General features: G+C 48.5%; 1 long non-coding RNA gene across 1 annotated transcript; it reads left to right on the top strand.

Annotated features, from left to right (window-relative positions):
* Positions 1-18,043: 18,043 nt before the first annotated feature.
* Positions 18,044-20,898, top strand: LOC129656318 (uncharacterized). Its single transcript, XR_008716322.1, has 3 exons — positions 18,044-18,121; positions 19,275-19,522; positions 20,186-20,898. It is a non-coding gene; the product is annotated as an uncharacterized LOC129656318 (long non-coding RNA).
* Positions 20,899-22,276: the final 1,378 nt, after the last annotated feature.

The raw sequence follows: 22,276 nt of genomic DNA, 5'->3' as shown, positions 1-22,276 counted from the left end.
CTTAAATGACTCATCCAAGTTTTTGATCTGGTACCACTTATGTCAGAATTTCCTGGATCACTCATTTGAAAATGCACATTCCCCAGTCTGGGGTTCAGGAATCTGTATCCTTTTTTAAAAACTATTTATTTATGTATTTGGCTGTGCCAGGTCTTCACTGCAGCATATGGGACACGTGATCCTCCTTTCAACATGTGGGATCTTTCATTGCAGCATGAGGACTCTTAGTTGCAGCATGGGATCTAGTCCCCTGACCAAAGATGGAACAAGGGCCCCCTGCCCTGGGAGCGTGGAGTCTTAGCCACCAGTCCACCAGGGAAGTGCCAGGAATCTGCATTCTTCTTTTTCTAATTTCTCTCTTTGGCTATGCTGTGTTTTCGTTGCTGCCCCCAGCCTTTCTCTAGTTGCAGCGAGTGGGGGCTCCTCTCTAGTCGCAGTCCATGGGGCTCTAGAGCATGGGATCAGCAGTTGTGGCGCACAGGCTTAGTCGCCCTGCAGCATGAGGAATCTTCCCGGACCAGGAATCAAACCTGTGTCCCCTGCATTGGCAGGCAGATTCCTAACTACTAGACCACCAGAAAAGCCAGGAATCTGCATTCTTAAGGAGAGTCCCAGTTGATTCCCAGGTACCCAAGTTTGAAAATTGCTGCACTGTACCCAATAAGCAGTGGCCACACGGTCCAGTTTCAATGGCTGTATAACAAATCACCCAAGAATTTAGAGATGTAAAACAGCCACCATTTTATTCTGCTCCCAAATTTGTGGTTCAGAAGTTCAGGCGGGGTGTCATTTCTACCAGACCCCATTGACCAAAGCACCGAGCTGGCCCAGATTCAAGAGGAAAGGAATCAGCCTCCACCTCCCGGTGGGGTGTGACCTAGTCCCACCGTGCACAAGCTTCTGCAATGGGCGCTCCTGTCTCCGCCATCTCTGCAATGAGCAATCTGCCCTTCGAAGCCCTGTTCACATGCAAAATCGGGTCAAAACAACCAGGCTGCTTCCATGAGAAGCCTGGAGAGAACAAAGCTCAACATTCATCAAAGTCGCTTTCTAACAGGCTTGCTCATGCTCCATGGTTCGCCCTTTCAGCTTGGGGAAGCGCCCCGGCAGCTGCACCACACACCTCAACAGCCACCCTCAGGAAGTGCCCCAGTGACCACCTTTTCCGGGCAGCTCATGATCTCATGGACTAATCAAAAAAATATGTGTTCACCCAGCTTTCTTCTTCGGTCAGATGGCCTCACCTGGGGCATAGGGTAATCTGATGAGCAACCGAGAGTTCAAATGAAAAAGGTTCAAAAAGGGACGTCGTTGAGAGGGAAGATGTAAATTGGTACAACCTTTCCAAAGGGCAGCTTGGCCATATGTATCAAAATGTAAAATGTGTGGTCCTCTTTGACCCAGCACTCTCACCTCTAGAATTTAGCCCAAGGAGATAACACCCCAAATGCAAGAAAACATATGCATAAGCACTACGTGGGCAGGAATACACAGTGTTGTTTATAGCACAGAAAAATTAGAAACAACCTCCACGCCCCCCCTGGCAGTGATAGATTAGGCAAATAAACTGCCTAGTATTAATTTTCAAAGAGTGAAGTAGCTCTGTATGGAGTGATACGGAAAAATCTCTAAGACACACAGTTAAGTTGGGAGGGGGGTGAGTATTTGAACCATACATATCATAAATCATATTTATATAAAACTATATATGCTTCAGCACAAAAAGAGATGACTGGAGGAAGGTCCCCTGGAATGTAGCATTTGGTGTGAATTTTGGTTTCTTCTGTATTGTTAAACTGTTTAATAATGAGGAGGCTTATACTTACTATGGCTGGAGCTGTTGTAATCCCCTTACGTATGTTAACTCACCTTATCCTGACAACAATGCTATGAAGTGAACACTGTTATCATCTCCATCGGAGAGGACATGCGTACGGAGGCACATAGAGACCGACAGTGCACCCCCAGCCAGTAAACGGCAAAGACGGGAGCCAAACCAGGGAGTCAGGCTCTACAATCCATGCCCTTATCCATTAAGCTACCCTGCCTCTACCCAGCAATTTCATTAAGCATATTCACCAAAACATTAAAGCCTTTTTTTAAAAGTCACCAAATGGGCCCTAACAATTTATTACGTTTCAAGAAAGAGTCTCCACGGGTCTCTGCAGGGGATTTTCCTGCCCTTTTATCCACTGGGTGTACAGACAGAATTCCTCCTGGGAGAAGTCCAAGGGATGCCACACAGTCTCCCCCAGGGAGCCCTGTGGTGCAAACAAGAAATGAAGGAGACCCAGTGGGAGGCTTGTTCCCTTGTGTCAGAGTGTGGGGTCCTTCAGGCCCGTGGCTGATCAAAGTTCAAGAAAGGGACCCCTGGAGCCTGCATCCCGCAAGCTGCAGCTCCTGACCTGAGGCTAGAAAAATGTGTTACGATAAATGTCTGTTTCAAATGAGACCCCAGTGGCTAGACCATGAGATTAGCAGATGGTGGTATCAAAGGATGATCACCAGAAGGGGTGATGGGTGGGGCCAAAGGATGCAGGGATCCATCCAGAGTCTGTCTGTGGACTCAGGCGTGCCTGCAGGAGGGCGAGGCCTCACACCAGCAGCTGTGGTATGAGGATGGAAGAAGAATAGGGGGGAAAACTCATCCTAAAGGAAGGGAGAATTGCAGCCCAGATCTTGGTCCAAAGACAAAGGTGGAGGTAATTCTGAGCACAGCTCCACTGTGTCACCTGGTTCCCCAGCACATCCCAAGAGCCTCGGCCCTAGGACCTGATACAAGATGCCCCCATAAACACAAGCGGGAGTTTGAGGAACGTTTCTCTCCTACCTCCCTGGGTATCTGCCAGCAGCTGAATCAGCAACAGCCCCCCACCCCCACCCCAGGACCCTAGGCACAGTGACACAGGAGTTGCAGCCCTTTTGGCCCAGGAGACTTTGCACTTCTGCAGGGTTGGGAGGGAAACAGCAGACACTGGTGGCTGTTGAAGACACTTGAGGCACTCTCGGGATGCCAGGAAGAACCTGAGAAGGGATTTAAGGTATCAGGACTTGCCTCAGAGCAGTTAAGGGTTAAGCTACCCAAGGATGGGCTTCCCTGGGGGCTCAGCCAGTAAAGAATCCACCTGCAATGCAGGAGACCCAGGTTTTTTCCCTGGATTGGGAAGATGGGTCAGGGAGATCTCCTGGAGAAGGGAATGGCTACCCACTCCACTATTCTTGCCTGGAGAATTCCATGGGCAGAGGAGCCTGGAGGGCTACAGTCCATGGGGTCACAAAGAGCTGGACGTGACTGATTGACTAACACTTTCACTTACCCAAGGAAAGTGTGTAGTGTGAGAAGCAGAGTTTCAGGTACAAGTTCGCAGATGGACAGGAGAGAAACTGAGCGTGCAAGGAGATCAAAAGTGAGATCTTCTACGTGCTGGGGCTTCCATATCCTGGGGCTTCCCACCTCATCATCCCCAGGCCACCCCAGCCTGCTCCTCCTCCTCACACTCGAGAGCCCCCTCCCCAGCTAGCTTTCAGTGCCCCCTGCCCTGTCCACACCATCTCGACACCCTGGTCAGGGTCTTCCTCCCATTAGGAGTCCTCAAGAATCAGGTACTGCTGCCAGGCTGGAGGCAGAAGGGATCTTACTCTGGAAACTTTATTTTTAAAGCAGAGCAAGAAACAAATGGCTCTGCAGTCCACCCGGATCACCTAGGATTGGAAATTTATGCTTGGGGCTGGTGCACTGGGACGACCCAGAGGGATGGAATGGGGAGGGAGGAGGGAGGAGGGTTCAGGATGGGGAACACATGTATACCTGTGGCAGATTCATTTTGATATTTGGCAAAACTAATACAGTTATGTAAAGTTTAAAAATAAAATAAAAAAATAAATAAATAAAATGCATTAAGGTTGAGAGACCTATAAACATGTCATAACATGCTCTGCAAGCTGCTGCCTCTGGGACTTGCAGGCATGGGAACCCCAATGGGCACTGGCAGACATGTTCACAGTGAACACAGATGGGCACACATGCCCATCAAGCCTATCCCTGAACACACTCCTTCACACCTGTGCTCCTATGTGCATGCACATGACAGACACACACAGATCTGCACACATGGTCCCCCAAATAGAGGTGCACATACAGACCCTGCACGCACACTCCCATAGGAAGCAATGCACAGCTACATTCAGCCCCACCCCTGGGTCTATTCTCACCGGCTGCATTCACACATGCACACAAATTTGTACACTCATCACCCCACAACCTGCACACATCTTCACCCTGCATATAAACAGATGAACACACTCACACACACTCATCGCACCCACATTTAAGGACAGTGTTTACTTTGTTGCTGTTGTTGTTTAGTCTCTACGTGTCTGAGTTTTTCAGACCCTGTGGACTGTAGCCCTCAGGCTCCCCTGTCCATGAAATGTTTCAGGCAAGAATACTGGAGTGGGTTGCCGTTTCCATCTCCAGGGGATCTTCCTAACCCAGAGATTGAACCTGTGTCTCCTGCCTTGGCAGGCAGACTCTTTACCACTGAGCCACCAGGGAAGCCCACACATTCGCATACACTCATCCAAAATGTAGACATTAATATGCATACACAGTCATCCCACACCAAACGTATGCATTCACTTTACTCAAAGCAGAGATGTGCACAAACATGAATGCGTGCCCGCCCACATGGAGTGTGTATACAAACTCAGGCCACCAGGATGAAACATAATTACATAAACATTCAGCATTCCCGCCGACTCCAACAGCCATCTGGGTGACCATCCAACAGCCTGGACTCTTGAGTTTTTTTAATTTAAGCTTTCTTTTCTTTGGAAATGGTGCCACCATTTGCCCAGTGACTCTTCCTAGAGCCTGAGCATCACCCTTGATTCTGAAATCTTCCTCGCCCTCCACATCTAGACCAACTGTAAAGCCAATCACTTCTCTCATCTCTGAAGCCATCATTCTGCTCCATGGCACCATCCCCTATCAGCACCACTGCTGGACCCCACCTCAGAGTTCTTAATTCCACTGCGGCCACCTCCAATCCCTCCTCCACACGGCAGCACGGAGCACAAGACCCTTCAGTGGCTCCCCTCACACTCTAACTAAGTGGGCAAACTCCCTACCCAAGTCCACAAGTGATCAGACCTCTGTCCCTCCCACCCTTACCTCACTTCATACCCTCCTACCCATCCCCCCCCCCCCCACTACACTGGTCTCCTTTCACAGACTCGAGCACCCAATCCCTTCCTCCTTCAGAACTTTTCATAAACATCTCCGTCCACCTAAGATGCTCCTCACCTCTTCCTATGGCCACACACACCCTCTAGGTCTCTACCAAAACGTCACCTCCTCCAAGAGGAACTCCCTTGATTTTCTAAACAGGATGTGTCTCATCATGTTTTTATTTTTTTAATTGAAGTATAGCTGATTTACAGCATTGTGACAGCCTCTGCTGTATAGCAAAGTGACTCAGTTTTACACATATATACATTTTTTTTAATATTTTTTTCCATCATGATTTATCCCAGGAGATTGGATATAGCACAGTTCCCTGTGCTATACAGCAGGAGCTTGGTATTTATCCATTCTAAACTTAATAGTTTGTGTCAACCAACCCCAAACTCCCCGTCTATCCCTCTCCCCACTCCTTGGCAAACACAAGTCTGTTCTCCATGTCTGTGAGTCTCTGTTTTGTAGATAGGTTCATTTGTGCCATATTTTAGATTCCACATAAAAGTGATATCATATGGTATTGGTCTTCTTTTTGACTGACTTCACTTGGTATGATAATCTTGAGTTGCATCCATGTTGCTGCAAATGGAATTATTTTGTTCTTTTTTATGGCTGAGTAGTATTCCATTGTTTATATGTAACACATCCTTATCCATTCATCTGTCAATGGACATTTAGGTGATGCTGGGAGGGATTGGGGGCAGGAGGAGAAGGGGACGACAAAGGATGAGATGGCTGGATGGCATCACTGACTCGATGGACGTGAGTCAGAGTGAACTCTGGGAGTTGGTCTTGAACAGGGAGGCCTGGCGTGCTGCGATTCATGGGGTCGCAAAGAGTCGGACACACTGAGCAACTGAACTGAACTGAACTGATGTCTTGGCTATTGTAACTAGTGCTGCTATGAACAAAGGGGTGCATGTATCTCTGTGAATTACAGTTTTACCAGGGTATATGCCCAGAAGGGGGCTTGCAGGATCATACTCCCCATCATTTTGAGCCCATGCATCTCGTCTCCAGAACAGCACTTCCCCCATAAGCAGCTTATGTTCACGTCTGCCTCCCCTAAGCCTGCACTACCCAGTAGAGCAGCCACAAGTGGCTGATTCAACAAAATCAAATACAATCACAATTTTAGCTCCTTAAGCTAGCCACATTTCAAGTGCTCAGGAGCCACATGCAGCTAGTGGCTACTGCACTGCACAGCATGAACATTTCCATCATCACAGAAAGTTCTAGACTGCAGCTTGGAGAGCAGGGCAACGTCTCCTCTACTCACCAACAGGTACTGTGTGATCACCGTGGTGTCTGGCACATAGTAGGGGCTCAAGGGATACTTATTGAATGAATTCACGCACGTGTACTCAGCCCTAAATGGAGAGTCCCTCTTCCTGTCAAAGACCCCTTTCAAATGCCACCTCTTTCTTGAAGTCGTCTCAACATCCTTCCCTTCCCCTTCCTCCCAGCCAGAACGCTTATATCTCTGTCACAGACAGACAGGTCCTATGGGGCACCGTCCTGCGTTCGCTGCAAGCACTTTTACCCCACACTGGCTATGAGATGAGACAAGAGGAGGAATGGGCCAGGCTGTATCCTCAAGACGCCCTTCCATCCATCTCTCTGGAGGCAGCAGAACAACTGCATTAAAAGCACAGGCACTGGACGCAGCAACCCCGGCTCACACCCAGCTCGGCCTCTTCCTAGCAGTGACTTTGGGGAGCTGGTTAAACCTCTTTGAGCCTCCACTTCCTCATCTGTAAAATGTGGGTACTAATGCAAGCTTCACTGCTATTAAAAGTGAAAGAACCCAAATCAGAAGTGTTGCAGTTTTCCCTTGAGGGCGTTGCCTACCTTAGCAGAAAGAGGATTCATTTACATCCCACCAGCTGTATACGCAGCCTTATGTGAAAACCCCAGCTTGTTCCCAACTTATTCCAAAGATGTCTGCAATTCTTGATAGATAGGTGCTTCAGGTCACTGCCCAGATGGCCTAATGATTAACAAGGCTCTGATGCTAGCCCCATGGCTGCAAGTCAGGAGCAAAACAGCTGATGGCTGTATCTCAGTAATTAGTTTAGATGATACTAAAAAACTAGTACTCATACCAAAATTTCGCTAAAAGCAAGCTATGTTTACCTCTGAGCCCCAGGCAAGGCTTCAAAGGTTGTATCACCCAAGATGGGGTGGGAGCCACGTCTGACCCTACTTGGTCCTCCTGGCTTGAGTCTCTCCAGGTAGGATGAGGGGGGAAAAGGCCCTGGCCAAAATGAATGATCAGAAAGGGAGGAGCAGTCCCCATGAGGATGCTCAGGAAGATATAGGAGGGGAGATTATAGGGAATTTAACCCTCGAGAAAAATACAGCATGTGCAGTGCTAAAGTCATGGAATTTGATGCCAAACTGCCTTGGTTCAATCCCAGGCTGATCCTCACTGGCTGGGTGACCTTGACCAAGTAATTTGTCCTCTCTATGCCCTTCTCTGTGTAAGCAGGGGAAATGGTAGTACCTACTTCAGTGGTTCTTTGGGGGAGTGAATTAGTTAATATTATATAACGCTTAGAATAAAGCCTGGAACCCGTTAAGTTCTGTACATGTTTGTTACATAAATTGGGAAAGAGAGTGGAGGAGGGCTAAGAACTGGGTCTGGAGAATCTCCCTCCCCCTTTGCCCTTTCCTCTTTCCTATGTCACCTTACAAAACCTCCTTCCCACTTTCTCCAAAGCCCTTTGCACCTAGCCATCCCACCCCCCAATTCTAGGCAGATTCCATCAGACCCCAAGTGGCTCTGAAGGAAATACAGGGGATTGAAACATGGGGATAGAGGCTCATCATCAGCCAGAGTGTGGGAATTAAAACTGCAGTGAGGGTTCTGGAAGGCCTCACAGAGGCCGAGAAGTGCTCGGAATGCTTTCTGAATGAATGCAGCTTTGTTCAATTGGAAATCTTAATGCAGCATATAATTCTCTGGGTAGGTCTCACATGGCCATAATTTGGCTTTTTTAAAATACTGAAATAACACTGGTACATTAGCAAAAATCACCTACATTTCAGTACAACAATACACAGTACCAGAACACTAGCATATTAAATCTTAAGAAGTCTTAGAATCCCCTTATCACTCTCAGATTTCATGGTCAAGAGCTGCTTGGGAAGAGAATTCATGGCATGTCCACTGAGGCAGCCTCTCAGTTGTGAAGCCTGGGACTGGGATGGAAGTCAGAGAGAAAGGAGAAAGAGAAGAAATCATTGAAATAGACAGATGAGCATCAGGCCTAAGGAAGGCAGCATAAGAGCCCCCAAGTTCAGTTCAGTCACTCAGTCGTGTCCAACTCTTTGCGACCCCATGAATCACAGCACACCAGGCCTCCCTGTCCATCACCAACTCCCGGAGCTCACTCAGACTCACATCCACGTCCATCGAGTCAGTGATGCCACCCAGCCATCTCATCCTCTGTCGTCCCCTTCTCCTCCTGCCCCCAATCCCTCCCAGCATCAGAGTCTTTTCCAATGAGTCAACTCTTCGAATGAGGTGGCCAAAGTACTGGAGTTTTAGCTTTAGCATCATTCCTTCCAAAGAAATCCCAGGGCTGATCTCCTTCAGAATGGACTGGTTGGATCTCCTTGCAGTCCAAGGGACTCTCAAGAGTCTTCTCCAACACCACAGTTCAAAGAGCATCAAGTCTTCGGCGCTCAGCTTTCTTCACAGTCCAACTCTCACATCCATACATGACCACTGGAAAAACCATAGCCTTGACTAGACTACTTTGTTGGCAATGTAATATTTCTGCTTTTGAATATGCTATCTAGGTTGGTCATAACTTTCCTTCCAAGGAGTAAGTGTCTTTTAATTTCATGGCTGCAATCACCATCTGCAGTGATTTTGGAGCCCCCCAAAATAAAGTCTGACACTGTTTCCACTGTTTCCCATGAAGTGATGGGACCAGATGCCATGATCTTCGTTTTCTGAATGTTGAGCTTTAAGCCAGCTTTTTCACTCTCCTCCTTCACTTTCATCCCCCAAAGATGCCCACATTTTAGTCCTCGGGATGTGTGAACGTAACCTTGCAAGGCAAGAGACTTGCAGGTGTGATTCCATTAAGGCTTCTTTCCAGATTATCCTGGGTCTTCTGTGCGGGCCCAATGATATCCTTATATCAGGATTCTGCAGGATCCTTATAAGAAGGGGGCAGGAGAATCAGAGTCAGGGAAAAAGAGATGACAGTGATGACAGAAGCAGAAATTGAAGTGACGCAAGGCCATGAGCCAAGGAATGAGCGAGGCCTGGAGAAGCCAGAAAAGGCAAGAAGACAGATTCCTGCCCTCTCACAGAAGTAACACAACCCACTACCCATGTTCTACTTCTGAACTCTAAAACTGCAAGGCCATATATTTGTTGTTGTCTTCAGCCACAAAGTTTGTGATAATTCATCACAACAAGGATAGGAAATTCATACAGAATCCAGGGACTTCTCTGGTGGTCCAGTGGTAAGACTCCACACTCCCAATGCAGGGGGCCCAGGTTCAATCCTTGGCCAGGTAACTAGATCTCACATGCCGCAACCAAGAGTTCACATACCGCAACAAAGATTGACACTCCCACATGCTGCAGTTAAGACCCAGTGCAGCCAAATAAGTAATTTTTTAAAAAATACAGAATCCATAACTGATAGGAGAGTGATTGATTTAACAAAGATTTATTGAAGTCCTACCCTGTGCCAGGCACTGCCCTGGGCACTGGGGAGATGGACAAAGTCACTCTCCAAAGCTTCTCATTCTAGTGAAAAGAGACAGATAAATAAATGAATAAAAAGTACATAGGGAAAATAAGAAAGGGGGACATGAACGCTACTAGTTACAGAAAGGGGCTCCTGTAGATTGCGTGGTCAGGGAAAAGTGTCATAGGAAGTGGCCAGAATGATGAAGAGCCAGCCATGTACAGATCCAGGAGGAGAGCATCTCAGACAATATGGTTAGCCTTTGCTCTGTAACAAACTACCCCAGAACTCAATAGTATAAAACTACCCTGTATTTGCTCCCAATTTTGCAATTTTGGCAGAGTTCAGTGACAACAGCTCATCTCTGCTCCACGTCGCATCAGTTGAGATGATCCAACTGGGGCTGGAGAGGGTACTTCCAATATGGCTCACCCAGATGTCCCAGCAAGTTGGGAGCCAGACGCGGTGCTAGGCGCTTCCACATCCACTAGCCTCCCTCTATCTTCCCAACAGCAGCGTGATTAAGAATTGGGGGCTTCAAATGCCAGGCAGAATCATTTATACCAGGCACCCAAAGAGCTGCATGATGTGGTCCCTGGTGTGTCACAGACACACAGTCGCCAGTTGTCACCCCTGCTGCTTCTAGAACTCATATCGGAGGAGCCACTTCCTGCATGCCAGGCACACATTCTAAACTTTCCAGATGTGCTACCTCATTATATCCTCACAGTAGCCTTATGAAAAAAGTCCCCACATGACAGATGCGAGCACTGAGACCCAGAGTCACACAGTTAGAAATTGGCAGATTTAGAATTTGAGCCCAGGAAGGTTAACTCCAGGGACCATAACCTATACTGCCACACAGCCAGCATCTGGAATACCCAGATCTAAGGATGGCTTCCCTCTTATGGGGGGAGGCACAGGAGATACCACAGACTTTGCTGGAGAGGGGCACGGACCAAGGCAGCATGATGCTTCAGGAGGAGAACCTGTTTGGAGTAACATACACACACTTACTATATATAAAATAGACAAGCAACAGGACATACTGTATGGCACAAGGAACTACACTCAATATTTTGCAATAACCTCTATGGGAAAAGAATCTGAAAGAGAGCTCAGATACATATGTGTAAAACTGAATCACTTTGCTGTGTACCTGAAACTAACACAACACTGTAAATCAACTATACTTCAATTTAAAAAAAAAAAAAAAAAAGAACCAGCTTGAGAATAAGATCGATGTGAGGCCAAGGTCTGACTGCCACTTCTTAAACCACAGCGAAAAACCTTATATTCACTGAGCCTCCACTTCCTTTCAATAACAGGGAGATCCTCATTTATCCACTCATGCATTCATTCAACCAATAGATATTGTTGCTGTTGCTGTTGCTGCTAAATCACTTCAGTCTTGTCCAACTCTGTGCGACCCCATAGACGGCAGCCCACCAGGCTCCTCCATCCCTGGGATTCTCCAAGCAAGAACACTGGAGTGGATTGCCATTTCCTTCTTCAATGCATGCATGCATGCTAAGTCGCTTCAATCATGTCTGACCCTGTGCGACCCTATGGACAACAGCCCACCAGGCTCCTCTATCCATTGGATCCTCTAGGCAAGAATACTGGAGTGAGTTGCCCTTTCCTTCTCCTGCAATAGATACTGAGAGTCTCTTATATGCCAGGAGCTATGCCACGAGTGCCACACATACACTCTCCCCTGTCCTCGTGAATCTGACATTCTAGCTGGGAAGACAAATGGGAAAACAGGTGAACACACAAAACAGAGTTAAGCCCTAATGAGCACCATGAAGGAAATCAGCAAGGAACGGAGGGGAAAGAGCAGGAAGGGGATCTCCTTTGGATGAGAATGGTCACGGTAAGCATGAGAAGGAGCTGGCCACGCAGAGAGGAGAAGCGAGAACACCCAGGCAGGGGAAAGGGCAGGTGCCAGAACCCCAAAGAAGTTTGAGAACAGCCTAGCAAAGCTGGCGTGCAATGAAGGGATCATCGCGGAAGACGCTCATCACTCTTCCCGGCTTGTCATGAGCTTGAAAAGGGATCCTGCTTGGAAGGCAAGCAGCATGACAACACCTGATACGCGGTAGACACTTAATAAATGTAAGCTCTCTTTTCTCCCTCCGCGAGCCGGGCGCTCTGGGTCCAGAGAGAAAGGCTCCTTCTCGGGGAGGGGGTGGGGGCAAAACTTCTGGGCATCTTCAGCCACGAAGCCCCGATGGCTCCTCGAGGTCCCCGAGCTCCAAGCCTGTTTGCCACCATCCAAGTGCGCACTTTCTCCCTTTGTCTAATTATTCCTAATTGGGAGAAAAATTGTTTGGCAAATCAGCTGGCATCTCCTCCGCTCCGGTGTCCTAGCAACCCAGCTCTCAGGGGTGACACGAGAGAGGAGAAGCTTTGCCGCCTCCGCAACCGCAGGGAGCGCCAAGGCAGGGCGGGTGCCTCCGCGACGCCCCCAGACTGGCGGCTCCCCCGCCCCTGCGTCCCTATCCGCTGCACCCCCGTCCCCTCCCGCGTGCGCACACACCCGCGCACAGACGCGCGCACACTCCCTCCGCCGAGGCCACCCGCTCCGGCCCTCCCCGAAACGTCACCTCAGCCTTTCCGGAAAGCAGAAGGTGTCTCAGAAATAGATTTCTAATTTTCCAGCCACCTGCTCGGCTGAAAGATATTCTGGAGTTTATAATTACTTTTTAGGCACTTACTAGAGTCTAGTTTCTAGGGCAACTCGGTGCACCTCTTAGTACGTGTATGGATAAATCGCAGCTTCCGGCTTAGCTGGGGTGGCCTGAAGGGCCCCAGCCAGGCCGGGGGAGGAGACTGCCTTCCAGCTTCGTTCAGGCTGTTTAAGAAAAGCAACACTGACCTCGAGGGGTGCGGGAAGGCGTGAATGAGATGATGTGGGTACAGCTCCTGGAACAGGCCCCAGGAAGTTCGCCGAGATTATTTAGCAGCTGTAGTAACGGTTTTAATGAAAACAGATGGCGTGGCCTCCACCTTCTGGAAGCATGCAGACTCGGGGGCCAGGCCTCCGAGGCAGAAACGCCTTTGGAAGCCAGAGAGTGTGGTGGCGGGACCAGAGTTCAAATCCCCACCGCACCATTAGCTGGCCATGTGATCATGGCGAGTTATTCACCGCGTCTGTGCCTCAGCCTCCCCTCCCGGGAGGTAGAGATAATAAGGGCTTCCACCTCAGAGGGCTGTGAAGGGGCTTAAAACAGTTAATTCATGGAAAGCGCTTAGCGTGGTACCTAGCTTATGGTGAGCACCAAGTATTCTATTACTGTTACTATTTAAAAAAAAAAATCACAGAACAGCTCCCCAGGGCCAAGAAAGCCCTTTGTGGGTAACAAGAAACACCAGTGGCTTCAGGGAGCTTACAAACCAGAGCAGAGGTCTCCCGGGGGAGGAAAAATACCCACATATTGTAATTTCCTCTTATATTTTTATCTCATCCTTTTTCATTTATATTTCTTGTATGTCTTACAATGAGTATATTATGTATAAATAGCCTCATTTAAGCATGTTTCAAGGACAGGGAAACATGATTTTAAAAAGGTAGGAGAGAGGGTGAGTAAAACAAATTATTTCAAATGGAAGGGGCCCTAGGAGTCATTCAGTCAACCTACAGACACTTTTCACACGTGGAGACACTGAAGGCCAGCAAGGGAACCACACTCAACTCAAAGTCTCACCAGAAACAAGGAGCCAAAGCCCCGAGAAATCCACAGAGAGCCAAAGAAGCTGGAGCCACAGGACTCCTGGGAGACAAGGGCGCCCATGGGCAGTGCAGTCAGGAAGGCTTCCTGGAGGAGGGCATGGGAACCAAACTTGGAGTGAAAGAGCAGGGTCACATCTGGGCAAGCCCAAAACAGAGAGGAGGAGCCATTGCTTACAAAGCCCCCTACAGGGGCTCCCCAAGGGTCATGATGTGGGTGGGCACTCCCCCAGGTCCTGGTCCACTGACCGTGGCAAGCACTCACTCTCAGTTGCCACCTCCTCCCCTCCTCCCCTTAGTCTGCCTGTCTTCTTTGGGTCAATCTCTGTCTTTTCTGAGGTCTGTTGTCTCATTCTCTGACCTGGGGCAAGGGGCCAGGGGGCGAGGGGGTGGGGGTCTCCTCCCTGGATCTGTGCTGTGGGTCCTGTCTCTCTGGGTCTCTCGACCTCCTCAGTCTCTCTGCCTCAGAGCAGAGCAGGCCTATGGGTTGACTGGACTGTCTGTCAGCTCCTGGGCCTGTTTCTCCAAGTCTCTCTCTCTCTCTGCTTCTGAGTATGTATGAATGGGGGCGATACACACCTGGGTTTCTTCATCTCAGAGTCGGTCTGTCCATCAGTCTGTCTGCCTGAGTTCTTTCTGGGCCTCTCTTTAAGCTGGTGATTCTCAGTCGGGAGACCAGTAGCATTTCTTGGGAATTTGATAGAAATATATATTCTCGGCCCCTCCTCCCCACAAAGATTCTTTCTTTGACCAAACTCTATTCACACTCCTTTGAACTTGTACAACTGAGCTCTTTCCCAGTGGTTTCCACGTTCATCTCTGCATTGTCTGATTTTAGCAAGAATCCTGCTAAGTCTGTGTAACCAGAAGCCCTTACTCTCTCGATAGATATCTGATCAGTTTCCTCATCCTCCACCATCCCTCACGGGATGTCTGATCACCCTGGTCTGCCACCAGCAAGAGTCCTGCAAAGTTGATTTAGCCAAAATCTCCCTTCACCCGTGATGTTTCCGCTTAGCAGTTTTTCATCCACTGACCCTGCCCACTCTGCTCTTTGGCTGTAAATTCCCACTAGCCCAGTCTTTCTCCCTCGATGCAAAATCCCATGGCAGCACACTTGGTACCTATCTGGGTATCACCCCCACACCACACCCCAAATAAAGTCTTCCTTACTGTGCTCTAAGAAGCAGCATTGAATGTTTTTTTGCCTTTAACACCCCAGACAGACTGAATCTGAACACTGGAGATGGGCCCAAGCAATCTCTGTTTCTATAAGCTCCCCCACCCCCACCCCCAGGTAGCTGGGGGTGTCAGATAAGTTTAAGCATCAAGTCAATCTTTCTGGTCTGTTCAGAGTGAGGGATGGAGGAGGGCTCCTTACTCTCGGCCTTGTCTGTCACCGTGTCACTGTCCCTCTAGGTCTGTGTCTGTCACATCAGAGGCCACGAGACAGGAAGCATCTGCATCCCCAGGGTGTCCCTCCCTTGCTGCCCGCTGTCCGCAGTGGCTCAGATGCAGACAAAGAGTAGACAGCTGAGAAAAGGAGAGCTGCCCAGTTAGAAGCGCTCAGCAGCTTGTTGACTGACCACAAAGGCTGGGAAGTCTGCTCTGGATTAACTGGGAGAAACATCCACTGCTCCTTCTGCTGGAGAGGGTCACACGGCTCTGGTCAGATCACCTATTCCAGCTGCAGCACACAGTCACCTGGAGCTTTAGAAAAAGCTGCCAATGCAGCAACATGGACGGACCTAGAGACTGTCGTACTGAGCAAAGTAAATCCGCCAGAGAAGGAGAAATAGCTTATGACATCCCTTATATGTGGACGCAAGAGAAACGATACAAATGAACTTATTTACAAAACAGAAACTGGCTCACAGACTTAGTTGCCAGAGGGGAAGAGACAGTTAGGGAGTCTGAGATCAACATGTACACACTGCTGTATTTAAAAATGAGTAACCAACGAGGTCCCACTGTACGGCACAGGGAATTCTGCTCAATGGTAAGTGGCAGCCTGGATGGGAAGGGAGTTTGGTGGAGAAGGGGACCATATATATGTATGGCTGAGTCCCTTTGCTGTCCACCTGAAACTTTCACAAAATCGTTAATCAGGTATACTCCAATATAAAATAAAATTTTAAAAATAAATAAAGCTGCCAGGAAAGACTGCTGGAAATTCTGATACATTTGGTCTGGGTGAAAGCCTGGGCATCAGCATTTTTAAGCACTACCTGGGTGATTCTAATGTGCAGAAAGCAAAGTCGGAATGTAACCCTCGTTACATTCCCCTTAGAGATGGAGATTGAGATCCCCCTTTTACAGATGGAGAAACTGAGGCTCACAGAGGGAAAGGGCTTGAGCAAACTCAGGTAACTACAGTGGCATAGCTGAAGTCTGAACCCAGAGCTGGTCCTCGGTCTTTATCCCCCTGGGTGCTTGCATTTGGCGTGTAACACTGTCATTCCGTGCGACTCGCTCACTTTCAGTCTCCCAGAGTGGTGTATGCTTCTCTTTCCAGCCAAGACAATGGCAGCCCCCACACACGACCACAGTCCTCTGCCCTGGCCCTGGACCACCAGCTCTGCATCTCGGAAACAGCTGACCCCTCCCAGCAAGTGAACTCTCCTCCCTGGGCTGCTTGCAAGATTATTATTTCCCCACCACGGAGATTTCCTTCCTGATAACCCCTGGAGTGCCTTCCTACATCCCTACTCCAAGTAAACACTCTTCCCCAGGCCCAAGCCCCAGAATCTGGCTGGCAGATTTCACCTGATAAAAGGCTGGTGTTTGCTTTCTCTTGGAGTCCAGCACCCCATGCTTTGCAGCTAATAGCAGCGTGATTGCCTGACAAGGGTATCTTAGACCTACCGCAGAAATGCCCCAATCCACAGGAGCGACCCCAGACCTGCGCGGGGGTTGGACCACAGGCCCTCTTAAGCTCAAAATGTCTTTGAAGCCTCATATTTTCTCTTTAAAGCCTTGTCAACTTTGCATTCTACTCCATCATGCATCACAGTTTGTTTCAATATAAAAATCATGCCGACTGATTGAATGCTGACAAGGACCATGTATTACTTTTGTAATGTAAAATATTCAATTAGTAAGTAAATAAAAGGCTTCTAATTCCTTACCATCAAGTAAAGCTGATGATCCAGTGAGATACCAGATTTACTCTGTGGCTTTATGAATTCCCGACACACCTGGGGACATCCCATGATGTATTTATTCTTTCTTTTACTGACTCATTCAACAAATATTCTTAGTAACTACAGAGTCCCAGGCATGGGGCTCAAGTCTGAGGATATGATGGTGCCTAAAACAGAAATGCTCCCTGCCTCCAGGGAGCTTCCAGTCCACTCAGGGAACCAAGATGTTACAACACACACGTACACACACAAATAAAAGTGTAATTAATAACATAATAAATGCACTGTAGAAAAAGCAAAGGATGCACTGAGCAAGATTAATGGAGGGAACTAAACTTAATTCCAAAGGAGTGACATATAAAAGATTGACATGATTTAGGCAGGTAAAAGGGAGCAGTGGGAGAATGTTCCAGACATAGGTAATAGCCCAGGGGAAGAAGGAAAAAGAGATAAACCCAAACCTTTCAAGAGGCTCAGAGATGACTCCTTCATCCTCTGCAGCCAGAGCTCCCAGGCTGGAAGTAGGAGCAGGCCCCTTCACAAGCCCTGGGAGACAGCCAGGCACTCTGCCAGCCACAATCCAGCTGCAGTCTCTGGGCACAAGGCCACCTGTGATCACACAGCCAGCTTCCAGCTCCACACCGGCCCTGAAGGAGAACCTAGAGCCAGGTGGGGTGAGGTCTGCTGAGACCCACGGATTAAGCCCTTGATGGCAAAGCACAGGACTGTGTCAACTCTAGATCAGGGCCAAACCCAAAGAATCCTCTGGGCTTCCCCACATCTTCTCTGAAGTCTGACAACAGTATTTGCAGGGCACATGGATATAGGAGAACAGCCTTTAGGCACCATAGGCCCAGCTGCCCTCTGAGCCCAGGTCTGGTCAGAGGTTCCATCTGTTGCCAAAGTCAGCACCTCACCTTGTGCTCCGAGTGTGGACCTTTGGCCCCCGGTCCTGATTTGCTCCCCTGATGAACGAGTGAAAGGCGCTTAGTCATGTCCCACTCTTTGCGACCCCATGGACTACACAGTCCACGGAATTCTCCAGGCCAGAATCCTGGAGTGGGTAGCCTTTCCCTTCTCCAGAGGATCTTCCCAACCCAGGGATTGAACCCAAGTCTCCCACGGATGGATTACTTGCCAGAGAGAATCCTGGAGTGGGTAGCCTATCCCTTCTCCAATGGATCTTCCCAACCCAGGAATCGAACTGGGGTCTCCTGCATTGCAGATGGATTCTTTACCAACTGAGCTATCAGGAAAGCAGCTCTGATACCCTCCTGGCAAACCAGTCCAGGTACGATTGGGGACTGCCCCCGTCCTGTCTGGGCCAGACCTATGTCCTGAGCACTCAGAAACCACAGCAGTGATGGGTTTCTTCGGGGGACCTAACTGAGCCCAGTTCCTCCCCAGGGTGACTCCCACAGTTACCTAGAGGCCTGGCTGGTTCCCCTCCAGGACCCTCGCCTCCTCCCAGCTGGACTACTGCCCAGCTTCCTGTCTGGACTTTCAGTTTCCATCATCCTGCCTCCCGAAGCCAGAGTGACCTTTCTAAAAACACACATCTGATAGTGTTACTTCCCTGCTTCAGATATTTCTGTGAGCTTTGTATCCTTAGAATAAAGTCCAAGCTCCTTGGTAAAACTCAGGCAAATTCTGCACCCCCAGCCCACCCTTCTTCTCCCATCTTCCAGAAGAAAAAAAAAAAAAAGACTTGTAAAGGAGGAGGGGACATAGGAGAAGGCTGAGGGGAGTGTGTAGGAAAGCATTCAGAGGCAGGAGCACAGGCTGGAACGTCCCAAATCTTGGGCCTGAGCGCCCCTCCACCCACCCAGCTGGCGGCAGAGAATGGCTCCTCTGCGGGCTCTGATGGTGGCCAACCTGGCCCTCTGCTGCCACCCAGAGGCTGAACAGATCAGGACAGGCAGGTGAACTGGCCACAGCGACCCAGAGGGGAGCCCCTCTCCCCAGGACTCCTCAGTGGTGAACAAGGTCGGGTCAAGAAGGGGAGAGGACAAAAGCAATGGTCTCAGACAAGGGTGACAGTGTCAGGATCCAGTTTAAAGGGTCCTAAGCACAGTTCTATTATGCATCTGCCATAATGTTTTGTAATTTACCTATTCCCACATCAGGAAGAGAAAGGGAGGACAGAGGATGAGATAGTTGGATGGCATTACCGACTCAATGCACATGAGTTTGAGCAAGCTCCAGGGGTTGGTGATGGACAGGGAAGTCTGGCATGCTGCAGTCCATGGGGTCGCAAAGAGTCAGACATAACTGAACGACTGAACTGTTCCCACATCTGACTCCCCCACTAGATCCTATAATTTAAGGTCTCTGCTCACAAAATAATCCCCTCCCCTCTGGTCAGCCAGCCTCCCCAGCCTCTCCTGCCCTTACCACTCTGCCTTTTTCTCTCCAAATCCGTGCATCCTGGGGAACCGTCTCAGGACAACTAACTCCAGTCTAGCTTCAGCCTGTCCACACACCACCCCACCACCACCACTCACCTGCCTGAAGTGGTTCCTGCCTCTCTCACCACCACCTGTGGTCCTGTAATTTATTCATTCATGAAATACGGAGAGCCTCCTAGGAACCTGACTACACACTAGACCCTGGAGTGACCATGGTGAGCAGACAGACAAGGCTTCCCCTCTCATGGAGCTTACCTTCCAGCTGGGGCAGACAAATGAAAAAGGTACTTTCCGGTGGTGATACACTGAGTGATGATCAGAGTACTAGGAGTGGCACTGAGGAGATAAACTGTGGTTGGGAAGACCTCCCTGAAGCCAGGTGTAATTTTTTTTGGTGGGGGGATGTATAATTGCTTTGTAATGTTGTGTTAGTTCAACTGTACAACAAAGTGAATCAGCTATATGTAAATATATATCCCCTCCCTCTTGGACCTCTCTTCGAATCCCCCATCACACCCTCTAGGTCTTCACAGAGCACCAGGCTGAGCTTCCTGTGCTTTATACAGGTTCCCACTAGCTATATACACATGGTGGTATAAATATGTCAGTCCTATCTCCCAATCAGTCCCACCCTCCCCTTCCTCCCCTAGGTATACATGTTCGTTCTCTATTCCTGCCCTGCAAATAGCTTCATTTGCACCATTTTTATAGATAAATATCATATGTTAACACATATATGTGGAATCCAGGTGTCATGGTTTTACAGTATGTCCACAAAGCCTATGAAATATTTCCACCCCTTTCAAAAAGTAGAATCTCTTTGGTGACTCATTTCTAACACGAAGAATAAGGCAGAAGAATGTGTTGACCAGGTATGACTTCCAAGATTAAAAGGCACTGTGGATTCCTCCTGACATGACTCTGTCTTGCTCTTGTTTTCATCCTAGGGGACCAGCCAGTCATGAAGATGCTCAGGGAGCCCCGTGGAGAGGCCCAGATGGCTGGGACCTGGGGCCTCCTGCCAGCAACCGTGTGAGCACATCATCTTGGAAGCGTATCCTTCGGGTTCAGTCAAGCCTTTGGATGGCTGAAGCCAGTGCCAATATCCTCTGTGCGGCCACATGAGAGACCCTGAGCCAGAACTACCTGGCTAAGCCACCCTGGGCCAATTCCGCCACTAGACACACAGGCCCAGTGCCCAGGGCCCACAGGACTTCCTAGGACCCACAAAAATGTTTTCATTTCCATTCAAGTTAGGAGAAAGAAAGAAATTTTAGGCCAAAAAAAAAATGCTTTAATATATAATATGAAGGTAACTATCTTTATACCAACACAGTCATAAAATAAAATTTTTAATATTCTTTGAAGAAGGACATGGTCAGCAAAGACAAACATCATAACGTGGTGCTGAAGCTGCCCTCAAATTCCTGACCACAGAAACTTTGAGATAACAAATATTTGCGATTTTAGGCTACTAATTGGGAGGGTAATTTGTTACGTGTCAAGAGAGCACTAATGTACTAGCCTCAGGAAGAGCACTGCAGACAGGAAAGAGCAAACATGAAGGCCCCCGGGGTAGATGTAATCTTGCTCAAAGATCAGATCAGATCAGTCACTCAGTCGTGTCCAACTCTTTGCGACCCCATGAATCACAGCACGCCAGGCCTCCCTGTCCATCACCAACTCCCGGAGCTCACTCAGACTCACGTCCATAGAGTCAGTGATGCCATCCAGCCATCTCATCCTCTGTCGTCCCCTTCTCCTCCTGCCCCCAGTCCCTCCCAGCATCACAGTCTTTTCCAGTGAGTCAACTCTTAGCATGAGGTGGCCAAAGTACTGGAGTTTTAGCTTTAGCATCATTCCTTCCAAAGAAATCCCAGGGCTGATCTCCTTCAGAATGGACTGGTTGGATCTCCTTGCAGTCCAAGGGACTCTCAAGAGTCTTCTCCAACACCACAGTTCAAAAGCATCAATTCTTTGGCGCTCAGCCTTCTTCACAGTCCAATTCTCACATCCATACATGACCACAAGAAAAACCATAGCCTTGACTAGATGAACCTTTGTTGGCAAAGTAATGTCTCTGCTTTTGAATATGCTTATCTAGGTTGGTCATAACTTTCCTTCCAAGGAGTAAGCGTCTTTTAATTTCATGGCTGCAGTCACCATCTGCAGTGATTTTGGAGCCCAGAAAAATAAAGTCTGACACTGTTTCCACTGTTTCCCCATCTATTTCCCATGAAGTGATGGGACCGGATGCCATGATCTTCGTTTTCTGAATGTTGAGCTTTAAGCCAACTTTTTCACTCTCCACTTTCACTTTCATCAAGAGGCTCTTGAGTTCCTCTTCACTTTCTGCCATAAGGGTGGTGTCATCTGCATTATTGATATTTCTGAGGTTATTGATATTTCTCCTGGCAATCTTGATTCCAGTTTGTGTTTCTTCCAGTCCAGCGTTTCTCATGATGTACTCTGCATATAAGTTAAATAAACAGGGTGACAATATACAGCCTTGACAAACTCCTTTTCCTATTTGGAACCAGTCTGTTGTTCCATGTCCAGTTCTAACTGTTGCTTCCTGACCTGCATACAAATTTCTCAAGAGGCAGATCAGGTGGTCTGGTATTCCCATCTCTTTCAGGATTTTCCACAGTTTGTTGTGATCCACACAGTCAAAGGCTTTGGCATAGTCAATAAAGCAGAAATAGATGTTTTTCTGGAACTCTCTTGCTTTTTCCCTGATCCAGCGGATGTTGGCAATTTGATCTCTGGTTCCTCTGCCTTTTCTAAAACCAGCTTGAACATCTGGAAGTTCACGGTTCACATATTGCTGAAGCCTGGCTTGGAGAATTTTGAGCATTACTTTACTAGCGTGTGAGATGAGTGCAATTGTACGGTAGTTTGAACATTCTTTGGCATTGCCTTTCTTTGGGATTGGAATGAAAACTGACCTTTTCCAGTCCTGTGGCCACTGCTGAGTTTTCCACATTTGCTGGCGTATTGAGTGCAGCACTTTCACAGCATCATCTTTCAGGATTTGA

This window comes from Bubalus kerabau, chromosome 6 (genome assembly GCF_029407905.1).
Source record: "Bubalus kerabau isolate K-KA32 ecotype Philippines breed swamp buffalo chromosome 6, PCC_UOA_SB_1v2, whole genome shotgun sequence".
Classification (NCBI taxonomy): Eukaryota; Metazoa; Chordata; class Mammalia; order Artiodactyla; family Bovidae; genus Bubalus; species Bubalus kerabau.
This window is presented reverse-complemented; position numbering and strand designations above follow the sequence as displayed.